Below are 16,605 nucleotides of genomic sequence, written 5' to 3'. Positions count from 1 at the left end.
ATTTGGTTATTCTGTTGAAAAAAACAAAAACAATCCATGTCTTTTCTGTTCTCACCAGAATCAACACAAAAGATTTCTGATATCAGAGAGATGTGTGGGGATTTACCCCCACCGAAAGCAAGTAGGAGTCAGTTCTACAGTGACACCAGCTGAGTGTCCTCTAATCCTATTTAGTTCAGATTCTGTCTACCTGGAGATAGCATCAGATTGCCCAGGTTGAGGACTCAGTCACCAAGACTGCCCCCCTCTCCTGCTTTAATGCCAATTCCAAGTCCTAGGTTTTTACATGTGTTTCTGACTAGTTTGGAATCAGGTTCTCACAGCCCCTTCTTTGAGTTCCATTAATTTGGTTAAGTGACTCAACAGAATTCAGGGAAACACGTTTACCAGTTTATTATAAAGGCTATTATAAAGGATTCAGATGGAAGAAATGCATAGGTTTAGATAGATGAAAGGGTTTGCCATCCTCCAAGCAATCTCCATTTGTTCAGATATCCAGAACTGTCTCAGCTCCGGAATTTTATTCAGACTTCAGTGTATATCTAATGCTAATAGACTGGGTGGTGTTAGCCTTCTCTCCAAAGTGTTGGGGTAGTAGCCACCCCCAACACCAATGAGGAGGGTCTTATGACCTAACATCAGACAAGGATAGGTTAGAGAGGTTTCTTTATGGCCAGCTCTGAGACAAAAAATGTGGCAGTGAAAACAGGGTTTATGATGACTCACCTTGGGAAAGAGAAATTCTAGTTTCTAAGGCCTTCCTATGAGCGACAGGAACTGTGGGTAAAATCCAAATAGTATCAGAGGTATACGAATTATTTTTGAGTGCAAAAAGTATTTGTAATGAGATGAAATTACTAATTTCACCAGTATTTACGTGTTAGGTGCTAGGGGTATAAAAATGAGAAAAACCAGACAAATCCTTATGAAACTTATATTTTAGCAAAAGAGATGTTGATTGAACAAGTAAAAAGCATCCTTAAGTGTTATTAGCAAAAGTATCCTCGAGTGTTAATGTGCATAAAGACCCCCAACAAGCTGGGAGAATGGACTGGATTGAAAAAGTTTCCCTGAGGAAATGGCATTCAAATAGAGACCTTAAGGGAGTAACCTTCTGGTTTAGGAGAAATGAGGAGGGGAGGGGGAAGAGAAAGGCTGAGGGGATAGTAATTTGTAAGTGCTCTGTAGCTGGAAAGAAAGGGTAAACTTTGAGAAATGAAAAATCCCTTTGGAAGTTGTGACTAGAAATGGAGAGATGAGGATGGCAGGAATTAGATTATAGAAGACATTGTAGGCTATGTTAAGGATTTTAAATCTTAACAGAATAGGCAGATGTTGATGTTTTAAACAGGGAGTATGGAGGTAGAATGGTTTGGGAGTAAGGAGAAAAGTTGTGTACCTTTTTGTACAATAAGGTCTGTAAATGTAAATTACTTATTTAATCTGGTACTTTAATGTTGGAAAAAATTCAGTTATATTTATTTAGATGATATTGGTTGCCACTGTGTTTTGTTAATGTGGTAAAAAGTAAAGGGTAAATCTAAGGGAATTGTCAGGGTTATCAAGCATAGGTGGTTTTTACCTTTATACTGTAACTTGGTAGTTTGATGCCCTGTAAATAGATAAATTTGCCCACAAAGAGTAAGAGGGTACCTTTGAGCTGTTAGGACCTCCAGTGTTGACAGTGTTGAGTGTTTAGGAGGTCTGCCGGAAAACTGAGGAGGAAAACTCGAGAAATGGTAGATCAGGAAAGAACTTAGCTTTCGAGAAGTCGAAAAAGTGTTTTAAGTAGGACTAACATTTTGTGTTAATTTTTTTTTTTTTTCTGGCCAGGGGGAGATGGGGTTGAACCAGAAGTGCTTTACCACTGAATTACATCCCAGGCCTTTTTATTTTTTTGAGACAAGGTCTTGCTGAGTTGCTGAGGGTGACCTTGAGATTGTGGTCCTTCTGCCTCGGCTTCCTGAGTTGCTTGAATAACAGGCATGGGCCACTGTGCCTGGCTTGGATTTAGCCCTGTGAGGTTGTTGACTTTTATGACACTAAATCTGTTGTAACTTGAGAGGTTAGATTAGATTAGGGTGAATTGAATAATGAGTGGGAGATGAAGAAATGGGAGTGGGTAAGTATAGAAAAATCTTTGAGGAACTTAAGCTGTGAAGTGAGGGGATAATAAAGATTGGGATTGGGTTGTGTGACTATAGGACTTTAAATGATTATGCTTTTTTAAGGGAAGAACTATAATTTAAAAATTATCAGGGTCTGTGAAATACTTGAAAAATATTCACCCTGCTGATTCCTTAAGCAGGATCTAGTGAATACAAATATGAGAATTGTTGCTCCAAGACCACTCTGCTTTGAAACTTTCTGAATGATTTTAATAGCTCTGTTATAAGGATTAAATGAGATGTGTGTTGATCACTTAGCAAGAAAAAATTTCAAGATTTTGACTGCTCTTATGGCTAGGGTGTACCAAAATTTTTTTTTTTTTTTTTTTTTTTTTTGGTGCTGGGGATTGGACCCAGGGGTGCTTTACCACTGAGCTACATACATCCCCAGCCCTTTTTATTTTTTTTAATTTTAATTTTTTTTTTTTTTTAAGAGAGAGGGATAGAGAATTTTTTAGTATTTTTTTTTTTTTTAGTTTTCGGCGGACACAACATCTTTGTTTGTATGTGGTGCTGAGGATGGAACCCGGGCCGTATGCATGCCAGGTGAGCGCGCTACCGCTTGAGCCACATCCCCAGCCCCCTTTTTATTTTTTTGAGACAGTGTCTCTCTAAATTGCTTAGGCCCTCATAAGTTGCCTAGGCTGATCTTGAACTTGTGATCCTCCTACCTCAGCCTCCCAATTTGTGGGGATTACAAGTATGTACCACCACACCTGACAATTTTTTTGTTTTGTTTTGTTTCTAGCTCAGTTCTTTTTTCTGAGTATAAAATGACACAAATTCTGTAAGAATACTTCTCTAACTTATCTCATCTCCTTTCACTCTCACTGAGGTGCTTCCTCCTACTTCATTGCCTTTGTAAGAAACTGTAATTTCCTTCGCTAATAGGATTCCTCCTCAGCCTCTTTACCTTATCATTTAGGATTCTTAACATTTAGGTCTCTGGGCAGCTGTCACCTTTTCAGAAAGGTTATTCCTGATCACTCTAAGTAGGTTTTTCTGGCCACTTTTTATACCATTTGTTGATTTTCTTCATATGTGGACAGGGCCTGTCCCTGAATTGTCCATCTACAGGTAAGTTGACTGTATTCTAAGTCTGAAGGATGGTGCCAGAAACATAGTATAGCTACTTAAATACTGCATAACAAATACAAATAATAAAAAATCTGACTATCCAGAATAAGAATAGTACTGTTAACTTTGAATTTGCCATATTTTACCCACTGAAAGGTAAATCATGAATATTTAAATGTCGATTGTACCTTCATTTATACTGTTTTCTAACTTGCACATTTCACAAATTTATCCTAGAGATTTTCCCATATCTATGCTACTTTATATAGATAACCACTTTTTATTTTATTTTACTTTTTTTTGGTACTGGGAATTGTATGCAGTGGTTCTTTACCATTGAGCTATATCTGCAGCCCTTTTTATTTTTATTTTTAAATATGTTAGTTGTCAGTGGGCCTTTATTTAGTTATATACATTACTAAGAATTGAACCCAGTGCCTCATACATGCTAGGTAAGCACTCTATCACTGAGCCACAACCCCAGCCCCAGCCCTTTTAATTTTGAGACAGGATCTCACTAAGTTGCTTAGGCCTTATTTAGTTTCTGATGCTGCCCTGGAATTTGATATCTTTCTGACTCAGCTTCCCAAATTGCTGGGATTATAGGATTGAGCCTGGCTCTTCAGTAATCACTTTTGATAACTGAATACCATGGAACCTTCCATATAATGTGACAGTTTCTATAGTAGTTTCTCCTGATTTATCTGTTTCCAGTTTTACTGTTTTGAACAATACTATATCACATATTTCTATCTTAATATATGCATATATTTTGTTGAAATAAATTCCTAGGACTGAAACTGCTTAGTCAAAGATATACACACACACTAAGACTTTTTTCCCCTTTTTTGGCCCGGCTGGGGATTGAACCAGAGCCTCACACTTGCTAGGCTAATAACCCTATCACTGAGCTACATCCCCAGCCCCGTACTAAAGCCTTTTGATTATAAATTTGCCTTCTAGAATGATTCTCTTTTAAGTCTCATGAATAGAGAATGAGAGCATTTGTTTCTCTTATGCCCTCTCTAATCATTTGAATTTTTGTTAATTTAGTGAATGAAAAATGGTATTGTTTTTGTACTCTGAGATTGTGAAGATGAACCTTTTTTCCTGTGTTTATGAAATGCCTATCCAGGCCCCATACCAATTTTTCTACTAGAATATTCAATTTGATTAATAGTAGACTTTTCCCTCTATATTGTATTAAGAATGTTTTAAAACATGCAACAAAGTTGAAATTTTATGAATACTTATTTACCAACTGCTTGTATTTTACCATTAACATTTTAAAATATTTATTTTATTTTACATTTTTCTCTCTATCCACCATTTTATCTTATATTTTGGAGACATATTAATTCATTGGTACATTTCTGCCTAAGTACTTGAGCATACAAATTATTGACCCATGGTTCAGTATTTGATATATATATTTTTTTCTTTTTAAAGAAAGCTTTAAGCTGAGTGGCGCATGCCTGTAATCTTAGCACCTTGGGATGCTCCGGCAGGAGGATTGAAATTTCAAAACCAGCCTCAGCAAAGTTTTTTCTTTTTTTAAGGCTTTTTGGTTGTTATTTACCCCTAGTTATCCTTTGTCATAGCTTTGGTTATAGTGCTTCAGTCTCCAGAATCACTGGGTACAGGTGTGCCCTGTACACTGCTATTCTGATACTTAAAAAAAAAAAAAAAAAAAAAACCAAAAAACATTTAAATCTCTAATTGGAATAATGTGATAATAGGATTGAAAAATATGAGTAGCAGTGGTGACTTTGTTAGCTAATTCTAGTTAAATGAAAGATCTTCCCTTCTGTGATTTTTTTAAAAAACAAAATAGAATATAATATTTTTATTGATTGTTAAGTTATAACTTAAGCTTATATGTAGTATCAGGTCTATTTTTTTTCCATATCTTCTTCTATTCCTACTTTTAGCCACTTGAGTTTATTTGTCTGGTAAAGGTATAAAAGTCACTTTTCCTATTTTTAAAAATTTCTTAGGTACTTTCTTTTGATGAACTGTAGCAGAATCTTGAAGGATGGGGAGAAAATGTAGTGGGGAAACAGCAGGAAAAGCAGAGAGATTGGTAAATCTTAGAAATTTATTTCAGTAATTTAAAATTGCCTGCATTTTTAATCTGGGTAGCAGATCATAATTGTGTATTTTATTATCCTTAAGTGTGAGAAACAATTATTTAGATTGTTCAAAGTAAATTCTAAAAGTCCAAAATATTTTCAAGGTTTTAAAATGGGATAAGAAAGGACATAGGATTCTGGCATGAGAATGGGTTTAAATCCTGGCTTTATGTTTACTAACCATGATGCCATGGGCAAGTCATAGTTTTTGAGCAAATGTATGTGTCATATTTCTGTTGCTTGACTGGGTGATTGTTCACATTTGGGTTGACTTGGCTGGGACAAGATAATAATCTAGAGGAGCTATACTCACCTGGTCAGGGCCTTTTTCCATGTGGTTCTCATATTCCAGTGATGGCAGAAAGGATCTCAACATTGAGAGGACAAGCCCATTGTACCTACACTTTCAAGTCTTTCCTTGTGTTACCTTTGTTGTTATTTCCTTGGGCTAAAGCAAAAGCAAATAAATCGCTAGGCCCATCTCATACTCAGGAGGTGGTGAAGTAGACTTGACTGCTACTTTTTTTTTTTTTTTTAAATATATATTTAGTTCTAGATGGACACAATACCTTTATTTATTTGTCTATTTATTTATTTATAGTGGTGCTGAAGATTGAACCCAGTGCCTTACATGTGCTAGACAAGTGTCTCTACCATTGAGCTACAACCCCAGTCCAGTACTGGTCTTGTTAAATTATAGTCCCTATGCTTCATTGCCCAGAACCTACAAGTCAGAAAATCTTCTCTTGACTCCTCTCCCAACAAAATTACTTTCTATTTTTAGTTTCTTCCCTCTCCTTCTGTCTTAAACATTCTCTAATCAGATTTTAAAAAATCTTTTTTACATGAGCAAAACTTAAAAAAAAAATTAATAGTGGCCTCCATGTTGCTGAATTGACTTAGGGGCACTGAGCCATATTCCCATCCCTTTTTATTTTTTATTTTGAGATAATCTTGCTAAGTTGCTTAGGACCTCACTAAATTTCAGCTGTCCTTTTTTCTTCAGACTTCATCTTACTTGATCTGACATCAGCATTTGATATAGCTGCTCATTCCCTGTTTTTGGAAACACTTAAATTCAAGGTTAATAGTACACATGTTTGTTTTTCTCCTACATTTCTGGGTATTCTTTTTCACTTTCCCTTATTACTTCAGCATCATTTTCCTACCTCTAAATGATGGTATGTCCCAAGAAGCTGTCATTATCTGTTACTTTAATATGATATATTCATTATTATCATGTGTTAATGATCTCAAAATTTATTATCTCTAGCCCACAACTCTGCTCAGAGGAGGATGTAAAAACTTTTGAGTGATAGTTACTTTTCTGATATTATATAACTTAAATACTAATGTAAAATGAATTATGCTTAAGTACTAATGCAATGTTAGTACATCTTATGATAAAGGACTAAAAAGAAAGAAAACAAAGGTTTATGCTTCATATGTGTTTTTATTCACACAAATGTATTTTCAGACCTTATTTCATTAACTGGTCATGTGGTAGAGGTGGCATTTAAAAATTGCCTTCTGCTACCTGTTCAGTATTCCCTATATCTTCACCAAGCTGGTCTTGACACAGGACTGGAGAGTTGATACACTTCTTGAGGTAGAGTAGGGGTGTACTGCCAGCTGAAAACCAACTGTTTCTGGTGGATTTTATGGGCAAGTGTGGAGAAAAGGCATTTGTGAGATCAGTAGCTACATACCCAGGTTCCAAATATGTTAATTTGCTCAGATAGTGAAGCCACCTCTGGTACAATAACTACAATTGGAGTCCTCTTGGTTAAGTTTATAGTAATTCACTGTTGTTCCCCAAGATCTGTCTTAAATGATCTCTGTGTGTCCTGCACTTATCAACAATATTGTCTTTTGGTCACTGCTGTCTAGTAAGGAGCTGGAACAATGGCACACAGTAAGTGCTTAGTAAATATTTGTTAAATGAATGACAGAGTTTCTAGAATTAGTCATTAACTTGAAATTGGGAAAATCCATTTTTTTTCTATATACTACCTCTCTCTATTTTTAAAATGAGGTTGGAGTTTATCAGTGTTTTAGGCTTTCTTGAAACAGCGAAGATTTAAGGTTGTGTTAAGGTTTCCTGAAAGTTTTTATAAGAATCTAACTGTTAAAAGTTTATAAACCACTGGACTGGATAAAGGATCTGTAAGGTCCCTTTCCATTATGCTAAGCATTTACAGTAATAAGTATAAGGGGGGCTGTTGAGGGAAGGCTTCATGCAGAGGAGGATTTTAAACTGAGACTTGGATGGATATTCTCTAGGCAGGCAGAGAGGATAAGATGGGAAATAAGGTAAGTGCATTCTAATCCCAGGAAACAGTGGTAAGAAAGGTAGACAAATAGGAATGGAGAGATTCCAGGAGGTTTCAGTGTCTGGAGTGTGTGTGGTATATATGTGTATGTATGAGAAAGACAGTAGGAAGCCAGAGAGTTTAGGACTGGAAATGGAAGGTGAATAGAAGCCAAACTATGAAAGTCTTTGAATACTGTGATAAATAGTGTGGCTTTTTATTTTGCCTTTAGGCCAGTCTCATCAACTTAGCAAGGCCCACAGCAATTTATAGAGATCCTGTTTCAAAAAATAAAAAGGACTGGAGAATGTAGCTTAGTGGTAGAGTGCTCCTAGGTTCAGTCCTCAGTACCAAAAAAACAAAAAAGAGAAATGAAAGTTGCTTTTTTCTTTTAGCACGAGCAATCATCATATCATTCTCAGAGTTGTTCTTTTTTTTTTTTTATTTAAAGAAAAAGAAAAAGAGAGAGAGAGAGAGAGAGAGAATTTTAATATTTATTTTTTAGTTTTTTTGGCAGACACAACATCTTTGTTTGTATGTGGTGCTGAGGATGGAACCCGGGCCGCACGCATGCCAGGCGAGCGCGCTACTGCTTGAGCCACATCCCCAGCCCTCAGAGTTATTCTTTTTTATTCACTATAAAATTGATATATTATAGTTGTACATAATGGTGTACATATTTTTATACGGACACATGGACACAATATAACAGTATAATTTGCCCAATATCATTCCCCAGTATTTCCCCTTCAGAGTTGTTCTTTAGGAAGACTGCAGTTGGTGATAGGGAAAGGACAGGTGGTTTGTGTGATGTTCATTTTCTATGACATGATGCTTTCACGTAGAGAGTAGGGAAGATTTTACTGTAAACTCGATATAAAAGATATAAGGCTTCCTTTCTGCGACATTTAGAAATAATTGAATAGTGGCTGTTTTGTGAAGTACAGCACAACTTAGAAAGAGCCAGTGGTTCTCATAAATCTGGGCTCCACCTGCACCACTGGATCCATTTCTGGGAATGAGCAAGTGTCTTCAAAAAGTTCTTCCTGGTGATCCTGAGGTGTTTTTTTGGTTACAGTCCACTGAAGTAATATTTGTTGTTTTTAATATTGAATTTAAAATTGTGAGAGAAAATATCATGCCTACATAAAACAATTTAAGATTATAGACAACATGTTACCTGGGCATATCATATAGAATACAATCAGTTCTTGGTTATTTTTTAATGACAGGAAAGAATAACATCCAGAATGAACACTGCCAATGGAATCTTGTAACATAGTTACATGAATCCAGCTGTATCAAATCTTGGGCCAAATCATGTCTTTAAAAATACTTCAGCTGGTAAGGTGGTGCATACTTACAATCCCAGCTACTCTGTGATCCCAACTACTTAGGAGGCTGAGGCAGGTGGATCACAAGTTCAACACCAGCCTTGGCAGTTTAGCAAGATTCTGTTTTTAAACAAGCAAAACAAAAATTCAGTGTGTAGTAAATTCCTGATTAAATACATTTTCTCCTGAATGAACTCTTTTTGTTGTTGTTTTGGTACCAGGGATTGAACCAAGGGGCTATTAAGCACTGAGCCACACCCACTGAACTTTTTTATATTTAATTTAGAGGCAGGGTCTCCTTAAGTTGCTTAGGGCCTCGATAAGTTGCCGAGGCCAACTGGCTATGAACTCAAAATCCTCCTGCCTCAGCCTCCCGCCTCAGTTTCCCAAGCTGGTGTGCCACCACAACTGGCTGAATGAACCATTTTTGAAACAATATTTATGTGTCTTGAGTTTTTTGTTGAGTTTAGGTTCCTGTGCCAGGTGGTGGAAATAACAGTAGTGAGCACAATCAAAACCATGGTCCTTTTGCCTTTTGGTATGCCTCTTAAAATGCATAGACAATTGTTCGGGAGGCGTATTTCTTATAGATGAGTCCTACTAACTTCAGTCTGTACAGAACAGAAAGTGATGAGAAAATAGAGAATTAACCGTTTCACATTAGAGCCCACATTTAAATATTGTACACAGGTATTGGAACCTGGGATCATACTTTGAGAGATGTTAACATCAATAAAATTAATTATGTCAGTTGGAATATTTATAATATTTAATCTAATTCTCTTAATTTTTATATTTAAATACTGGAGAACATTGATATTTTGATTTTCTTTCCTCTTTCTCCTCCTCCTCCTCCTCCTCCTCCTCCTCCTTTTTTTTTTTTTTTTGTGTGTGTGATACTAGGGATCAAATCCAGGGATATACAACCACCAAGCTACATCCTCAGCCCTTTTTATTTTTTATGTTGACAAGGTCTCTAAATTACTGAGGCTGGCCTTGAGAATTTGTGATTCTCCTACCTCAACCTCCCAAGTTGTTGAGATTTACAGTGAGGCACCACCACAATCAAAGATCATTTATCATCTTAATGGTTCGATCTTTTCTTCCATTTCTGATAGGGATAGCATGTGAGCTCCTGACCAGAGGATAGATTCAAAACAAGCTTTTTATTTAAGCCTAAATTTCTTAGGTATGGAAATTAGATGGTTCTATGTTTTCATGTACTAAAAATTTCAAATTTGAGTCTTTTAAAGGAGAAGATGCCACATAAGAAGGAAAAGTGAGTCCTAGATCATATAGTAAATTCGTTTTTTTTTTTTTTTTTGACAATTTTAATATTTATTTTTTAGTTATCGGCGGATACAACATCTTTGTTTGTATGTGGTGCTGAGGATCGAACCCGGGCCGCACGCATGCCAGGCGAGCGCGCTACCGCTTGAGCCATATCCCCAGCCCAGTAAATTCGTTTTTAAAGGAAGAAAGAAGCTGTCTTAATGTCAGTTGACATTTAATAAGTTCATTCCATTGACCCAGTCTTTTCTCAGCTAGTAATTAAAAGAGGCAGCCATGACAGCTCCACATTAAGGTATATACTGACTCAGTGTTTATCTAGTTTTTGAAAATGATATATTCACAATATGTACAGGTACATTATATTCCTATCACAAGTCTTAAGTTGCCTTATTTATGTAAAAGTTCTGAGGTTTAGTTAAGGTTTATCATCCTGAAGTATTTGATGCTGGTTGTTTTAATGAATCATAATAATAGCCATTATTTATCAGGTGGTCAGTATGTGCCCAATACTGTTAAAACACTTCAGGAACTAGATTTCTTTAGTCATGTGTGTTGAGGTGTAATTTATATATGGTACAGTTTGCCCTGTTTAGTATTATAGTTACATGAATTTTGACAACACAAATATAAAAATGACTATATATATATATGTATGGATATATAGTACTACAGTCAAGATACAGAATATGTTCCCTTGTTCTCCTTTACTTCTTTAGAGTCAGTCACTTCTCCTCATTCCCTAAACCTTGGCAACAACTGATAGGATTTCCCTTTTTTTGTCTTTTCTGAATGTCCTATAAATGGAATAACATTGTACATATTTTGAGCCTGGCCTCTTTCGTTCAGGTTAATGCTTTTTAAAAAATTTTCAGTTGTAGATGGACACATTACCTTTATTTATTTTTATGTGGTGCTGAGGATCCAACCCTCACACATGCCAGGCAAGCAATCTACCATGGAGCTACAACCACAGGCCCCAGGTTGATGCTTTTGGATTCATCATGTTGTGGCATATATCAGAAATTTACCTATTTGTACCTGTTCACTGCTGAGTAGCATTCCATTGTATGAATATTCCACAATGTGTTTATTCATTCACCATATTGGATTTCATTCAACTGGCTTTCCAGTATTTGGTGATTATGAACAAAACTGTTACAATTATTTGTATAGTTTTTAAAAAGATACATGTCTTCATTTCTCATGGATAAATACTAGGAGTGCTATTACTGGAGAGTATAAGTATATGTTTAACTTTAAAAGAAACTGCTAAAGTGTCTCCTAGAGTAACTGTACCATTTTGTGTTTCCACCAACAATATGTGAGAATTCTAGCAGTTCCATACCCTCATTAGCATTTGCTCTTATCAGGTTTTTAAAAAATCTTATTATTTATTTATTTGATGGTTTTGGTGGTCAAGCCCAGGGCCTTTCACATATAGGGAAGCACTCTACCACTGAGCCAAATCCTCAACCTTTATTAAGAAATTCTTTAAAACAGGTTCTAACCAAGTTGCTCAGGCATCCTCCTACTTGAGATTTCCTGCTTCAGCCTCCAGGTATGCACTATTGTTCCCTGCTCAGTATTTTTTGTTTGCTTTAAACTATTCTAATGATGTGGAATGGTAGTGGGAACTTACTTTGCATTTCCCTATTGTGTATTAATGTTGATCTTTTCATGTGCTTTTTGCTATCAGATTTCCTATGGTGAAATATTTGTTCAGATCTGACCATTTGAAAAGATTGGGCTGTTTTCTTAAGTTGTGAAAATTCTTTATATATTCTAGAGAGCAATAGCAATACATGAATTTAATTTAATCTTCAAAATAATCCTTCACAGTGGATACTGTTAGCCTGTATTATAAAGAAGCGATGTCCACAGCATTGTTAAATGATTGCTCAAGATGACACAGGTAATAGCATCAGAGCTGGAATTTGAACCCAAGTAGATTGACTCTACCTGTGCTAAATTGTTTGCCTGTTTTTTTTTTCTTTGATACTCTAGTGTGTGGCTATTTATATTTTTTTGATGTGTGGGGAGTTTGCTGTGAATAAAACTAGGATCTATTTCCTATAGATGGTACAATATTTCTAATAGGTATACTGCTGAGGAAAGGGGCAATATATTATAATAGCAACCTTAGAATCATCTCCTTAGGAACATATTTGTGTTGAAAAAGGTAGTTTTCTACTTTAAGTCTTTTACTTCACTTCTGTATATTGGTGATCAAAAGTATGTTTTTAAAATTACATTTCAAATATCTGTTATTATCAAGTAATAAGATATTTTGTATAAATGGATTTTCTCAGTAGCAGAGGCTTATCCTTTAATATATCTAAACAGCATAAAATATCTTCATACTTGATGTTATTCGCTTTATCATTTGGAAACCTGTATCATACTGATGCCATATCTTCATGACACTCGGCATATGGTGATATACTTAGAGAATATGTACAATTTGTTGACTTTACAGAATGGCTTAGAATTTAGACACTTTTTTTTTTTTTTTTTTTTTTAAAGTTCTGGGGTTTGCACCCAAGGGCACTCTACCACTGAACTACATTCCCAGCCCTTTTTATTTTGAGTTGGGGTCTTGCTAAATTGCTGAGGATGGCTTTGAACTATTGATCCACTTACTTACGCTTTCCAAGTAGCTGAGGTTAGAGGTGTGTGCCACCAGGTCCATCAAACACTTTTTTCCCTCTTCCCTATACTGGGGATTGAACCCAGGGGTGCAAAACCACTGAACCACATCTCCAGCCCTTTTTATTTTTCATTTTGAGATAGTTCTTGTTAAACTGCTGAGGCTGGCCTTGAACTTGGGATTCTCCTGCCTCAGCCTCCCTAGTCACTTGGATTATAAGCATGCACCACCATACCCAGCTGAGGCTAATCACTTTTGTAGTTTATTTTTTTTGGTACTAGGGATTGAACGCAGGGGCGCTTGACCACATCCTCAGCCACATCCCCCAGGCCTATTTTATTTAGAGACAGGGTCTCACTGAGTTGGTTAGTGCCTTGCTTTTGCTGAGGCTGGTTTTGAACTTGCTATCTTCCTGTTTCAGCCTCCCAAGCTGCTGGGATTACAGGCGTGTGCCACTGTGCCTAGCATTTTCATAGTTTTATAAGAGGTTTTTTGTTTGTTATCTTCTCTGATTATTAGCTCTGTTACTTGTTCTGATATCATCTTTTTACTATTATCCTCTTTTATCCTTTATAATTTCTGTTTCTAATTAGCTAAAAGAAAATAATGAGATATTAGGCTTACATGGATATTGTCCAAAAGGAGTTTCAGTTGTGGGGCTAGGGAGATCAGTGGACTTAATTTGCTTGAAGAAGCTTGTTTCTTGGTGTTTGGACTCTGAATAATCATTATGGATAAGTGTTTAGCTAAAGTAAGCTAAACAGGACATTTGGCAATAGAAAAAGTGATGTTTTTTTCTCTTTTGCATTTTTTGTTAATTTGTTAAATCATGAAGATTATTTAAGAAAAGCAGTAAACTCATACATGTTAGAGGAATGGACTAAATGGGCACTTCATAGGCAGAAAGTTGAATTACACTGCATCATTGCAAGCACTTGGGGAGGTGCTTACTATTTTCAAGCCATTTTAATTAACTTAAGCTTTTAGAATAAATTAATGTTTACCCAGGGGCCAGGGTAACTAGCTATAATGTTTTTGCTCCTTGGCCACCTTGTCAGATAGATGATGACTTGGAAAGCAGTTTTACTGGCTTTAGTTGTTTGCTCCTTCTGTTGGTCATTGTACAGTGGAGCAGAGCTGTAGCAAGGTGCCTGGCACATGGGAGATTTGAAATATATGCAGAAAGTCTTGTTGCAAAGAAAAAGCTGTGTATATCATTTGGAAATGGTAGAATTATGAAATAACTGATTGTATCAGTAATTTTTGATATTATTATTTATTTATTTTTAGCTGTAGATGGACACAATACCTTTTTATTTATTTATTTTTATGTGGTGCTGGGAACTGAACCCAGTGCCTCACACATGCTAGGCAAGTGCTCTACCACTAAGCTACAACCCTAGCCCTGATAACTTTTTCAAAATAAGTTTTTTTTTTCTTCAAACTTGCAGTTCTATTTAAAATCATTTTGCTATGTTGGACTTTATAATGCAGACTAAAAAAAATTTATAAACTTTATTGACTCACACTTTTTCATTGAACTTTGAATTTTCTAGTGGATTTTATGTCTTTAGAGAACCTACAGGTCTGCATCTGGTATTGTACTTTGTTAGCTTTTCTGGATTACATAGTAATATATCCCTTTCATATATGGGTTAATGAGTAGCCAGATTAGAACCACCAATCCATTGTTACAATTAAGAACCACAGTTTGTTCTCTCCCATTCTCGTATACTTTTTGCCTTTCATTGTTGTATTTATTTGATATTAATTCTTAAAAACTGAAATTTTATATTTTAAAATAACATGGTTTTTAATTTTGTTTCCTCGTATGTTCTCATTCTATTTTATTGTTAATTTTAAATTGAGGCAGTAAACATGAGCTTAGTAATGGTTTAAATGAAGGTAGATCTTGCTCCTTGGTTGTATCTTTCTCCTGGCCTATACCTACCCCCCCCCTTGCCATTTTTTACCTGTAGATTTGCATGTTTGACCTAGTAGAATAATTGAGTCCACAGCAACATGGGCGTGCCTCCCTTAGAAACAGTTTCATGTATGACTCATAAGCTGAAGCACAGACACCACTTCCCCAATCTACAGGAGCCATTTTAACAGCATAAAACTTGCCGGATTGCTTTTTATTTTCAAGCCCAAAGGACAAAATCTAAAGAGAAAGAATGTTTGAAGGTAACTTGTTTTATATATTTGCTTCTGGTTATTTCTTGAGCTGATAAACGGAGGGTGGTTCTTACCTGTTGAGAAGAACATGGCTGAAAGTGTTCTTTAACTCTGATAAAATGTGTGTAGTCAGTCACATGCCTGATTGCACTTAACTACTAGGGGGAAACAAAGCATTATTAAGATACTGGAAAGTTTTAGGTTTTCTTGGTAAAGAATCTTAAAAACTTTTTTTGCATGATTGGTGTTTTCCCCCTATGTGACTTCAGAAGAAAGGATTTTTTTCTTTTTTGACTACCATAAAACAACTAGATTAAATTTTAGTTTAAGAAATCTAATCATTTGTGGGACTGGCTGTCAAGTTATGATTAAACTGTAATGCTCTTGCGATATGGATGTTAAAAAATTTAGGGGTAGTGGCTTTGTTTTGTAATTTAATTAAAGATGAACTTTGGGACAACTCATTCACAGGTGTTGCTCATGGACAATTCTATTTTTTTAAGTTAATGAATTATGCTAAATATTTTGAATACCAAAAGTTTAAATAAAGTGAACAGTTATTTAGGTAACAAGTAAAAGCGAGTTTAGAGTTTTATGTAAAGAGGAAGAAAGATTCTAATGATTCATTTACTGCTAGAAAAAAAATGAAGCCATCATTCACATTGGAAACTTGTTTTGAATAACAACCTTGGAAGCAAGGCTGTCAAAACACATACTATTTCTGTTTTGTATAAAAAGGAAAAGTGGAGAATTGTCTTCCCTTTTTCCTATTCTTAAGATTTGAATATTTTGCATAAACAAAAAACTTTTCGGGAGAAGATTGCTCAGTCTTTTTCTGAAATAGTTGTCATTTTTAAAATTGTGAAATTTTAGCTGGCAAGTATACATTCTGGTGTGCCTTGAAGTTTAGGTACTCTGAGAATCTGAGTGCAATAGTATTTTACTTCTAAAACATATTTGAAACTAAAATTTGAATAAAAGTAAAATTTGAATATGCAATAATTAGGTCTAAAGCTTTTGGAAACAAAATTAGCCAAATTATTTATTATTGACCAAAATGATAATTTAGCTGGTTCATTGAGAATTTATTCTTAACAATTTTCTGAAGTTGCCTAAAGCCCTATCAGATTTGAAAAAGAATATAGAAAAGCATTTATTACTTCTTACCCTTTTGAAAGGATTGTTGATATTAACAGATCTCAGTTTTGTGGAATTATAAGAAAGACTTAGCAGACATTTTGCCAATTCAGGTCTGAACCATTTGTTATTATCTTTGTTTGTGTATTGCTGGTTTAGTCAGCCTGAGTAAGCAAAGGCTGTATTTACTTCAGGTCTGGACTGTTTGAAAAATCTAATGAAACCTTTTTGTCTTTTTTTTTTTTTTTTTTTTTTAATTTTTAAAGGCCAGTGATCCATAAAAGAAAAATTTAGAGGCACAAAAATAAGCAACGTAATTAAGGTTTT

At 35.4% G+C, this 16,605-nt stretch overlaps 1 protein-coding gene across 4 annotated transcripts in view; it reads left to right on the top strand.

Moving 5' to 3' along the window:
• Elf1 (E74 like ETS transcription factor 1) overlaps positions 1–16,605 on the top strand; it is a 103,068-nt gene that overhangs the window by 14,528 nt on the left and 71,935 nt on the right. Inside the window, exon 1 of one of the 4 annotated variants that reach the window (XM_076872657.1) lies at positions 15,007–15,150. The exons of the other annotated variants lie outside the window; for them this stretch is intronic. The gene's annotated coding sequence lies outside the window, so the exon portion shown is untranslated. Of the gene's footprint in view, positions 1–15,006; positions 15,151–16,605 lie in introns of those variants that run through there. 4 annotated transcript variants of the gene reach the window in all.

The sequence above is a fragment of the Callospermophilus lateralis genome, chromosome 12 (genome assembly GCF_048772815.1).
Source record: "Callospermophilus lateralis isolate mCalLat2 chromosome 12, mCalLat2.hap1, whole genome shotgun sequence".
Taxonomy (NCBI): domain Eukaryota; kingdom Metazoa; phylum Chordata; class Mammalia; order Rodentia; family Sciuridae; genus Callospermophilus; species Callospermophilus lateralis.
Note: the sequence above shows the minus strand (reverse complement) of the source record. Positions and strands in the feature narration are given on the sequence as shown.